Genomic DNA, 1318 nt, shown 5'->3' on the forward strand with positions numbered 1-1318 from the left:
ATTTCACCAGACAAGTAGCAGGAATGATGAATGTCATGTTTACTGCTGAGAAAAGATCAATTTATACATTAAGTGATATTCAGTACAGAGGAAAATCAAGTGACTCCAAAGAGATGACAATAAATTGATAAATCTCTGTTGGGGTAAACAGATGAATAAGTTGGTCTATATATAACTGTTTAACTCATAAACAAGAGGACTAGTTGTTTACGTTGATTTCTCCACTTCTTCCTCATCATCTTCTTTTTTCTCCACCATCACCAGCATCTGTTCTGTTAACATCAACTCGAGCTGCAGGAAAAACACAGAAACAATCACTGACCATGTATATGTTTATATTAATAAAAAAAAACACATATTCTCTTTTGCAACGAGAACACTAGATGGTGCCAAAGAGCCATCTCTAGTTTACAAAACATCGGTCTGAAAATTGGCATTGTGAACGTTTTTATTTAAAAAATAAAAAAATAATGTAGAAATGTATGTATGTTTGTAGGAGGAAGATTATCAGGGATCCAGGTTGGCATTTTATCTCGTGAATCATTTCTGTTTTGATGTTTTGGATCATTATTCTGCTCAGAGAACGATTTTCCATTTTCAGTTCTCTGACCACGTCCGTTATTGATCTAAAATGTCCTGGTATTTCAGAGAGTTTGTGATGTCATGGATTTGAACAATTCTCCCAGAACCTCTGGAAGAAGAGCGGTCCCTCAGCATCACTGATCCTCTACCATACCTTACAGTGGCCCTGAGGTGCTTTTCCATATATTCATTCCTTCGCACAAAACCCAAAGGGTCTTTGCTGAATCAAATTAATACAGAGTGCAAATTGCTGAGTCATAATAGATCATATAAATGTATTTCTTATAAGTCAAAAAAGCTATTTGGTAAATGCAATTAATTCACCAACTGTTATTTCACCATCAGGTGATCTTACCTCGAGCCCATTTCCTGTATGTGTGTATAGACAAGATGTGGATGAAGGTGTAGAAGATGAAGAGCACAGAGCCACATATTAATCTGGGCCAAAATATGACAGGAGGAGAAGTAGCAGGAAAATCTGTTGGTTGATTTTTAGCTGAGAAACAAAAAAAGAACATTTTTAGAATCAATCAATCAATCTTGATGAATCAAGATGGCGCCGGTGTGTGTGGCTGCTCGTCTGTCATTCTTACGTTTGCTGATGTTTATACTGTTTTTGACCTGTGTCATCTACGGAACTGAGTCTCTGCTGGTGTATGATCGCAACACACTACTAGACCTCCAACCTTTGGTCCAGTATATGGAGTTATTCGATGTGGCGGGCCAACAATCTTTG

At 37.3% G+C, this 1318-nt stretch overlaps 1 long non-coding RNA gene across 1 annotated transcript in view; it reads right to left on the reverse strand.

Annotated features, from left to right (window-relative positions):
* Positions 1 to 215: 215 nt before the first annotated feature.
* Positions 216 to 1318, reverse strand: part of LOC107834944 (uncharacterized) — a 4991-nt gene continuing 3888 nt past the window's right edge. Inside the window, exons 2-3 of the long non-coding RNA XR_001660779.1 lie at positions 938 to 1078; positions 216 to 291 (exon numbers count right to left, since the gene is read on the reverse strand). This is a non-coding gene — a long non-coding RNA (uncharacterized LOC107834944). The remainder of the gene's footprint in view (positions 292 to 937; positions 1079 to 1318) is intronic.

The sequence above is a fragment of the Poecilia formosa genome, unplaced genomic scaffold, assembly GCF_000485575.1.
Source record: "Poecilia formosa unplaced genomic scaffold, Poecilia_formosa-5.1.2 Scaffold863, whole genome shotgun sequence".
Lineage (NCBI taxonomy): Eukaryota > Metazoa > Chordata > Actinopteri > Cyprinodontiformes > Poeciliidae > Poecilia > Poecilia formosa.